This window comes from Penaeus monodon, chromosome 22 (assembly GCF_015228065.2).
Source record: "Penaeus monodon isolate SGIC_2016 chromosome 22, NSTDA_Pmon_1, whole genome shotgun sequence".
Taxonomy (NCBI): Eukaryota; Metazoa; Arthropoda; class Malacostraca; order Decapoda; family Penaeidae; genus Penaeus; species Penaeus monodon.
In genome coordinates this window covers 6,688,205-6,688,824 of record NC_051407.1, presented here as the reverse complement: position 1 = coordinate 6,688,824, position 620 = coordinate 6,688,205, and positions in this window count along the sequence as shown.

The window sequence follows — 620 nt, the reverse complement described above, 5'->3', positions numbered from 1 at the left end:
GTGGGGGAAGTGGCCATGTGAACGAAAAAAAAAAAGAAATAACAAAAGGACTGTAAGTGATCCACAAACTTTATCTCTTCTCCCCACTAACTCATCTTTCTTGTGCTCTTTACTGACTATGCTCGAGGAATATATTTCAAGTTAGTTTATATTTGAGAAAAAAAAAGACATTCATAATGAATTATTACTAATATACAAGTACTGCATAATGAAAACGAAAAGGCTACAATAACAAACACATAATAAATACAAGTTTCCTACGCCCTTTTTGAAATGTGTTTATCAAAATATCAAAAAATAATTAACTTAGGGTACGACAATTTGTTTATCATAATAGCACATAGTGTACATTTGTACACATACATATATAACCAAACACACACCCATGCACACCCTGCGTAAGCGAGTTATCTCTAGTTCCTCAGGTGGGTTCTACCTGCATTTGTAATGCAAGATGCTCATGAATTGCTATACTTTTTCATCCAGGTCCGTCTTTCTTGAGATATGGTGAAGATGTCTTGGCTTCTGGATTACAAACGAGCTGTTTTGCTACAGCAGGAAATACGATAAAGTAAGTTTCATGACAGAATTATGCAAAGATTTAACCTTGATCAGAAAAG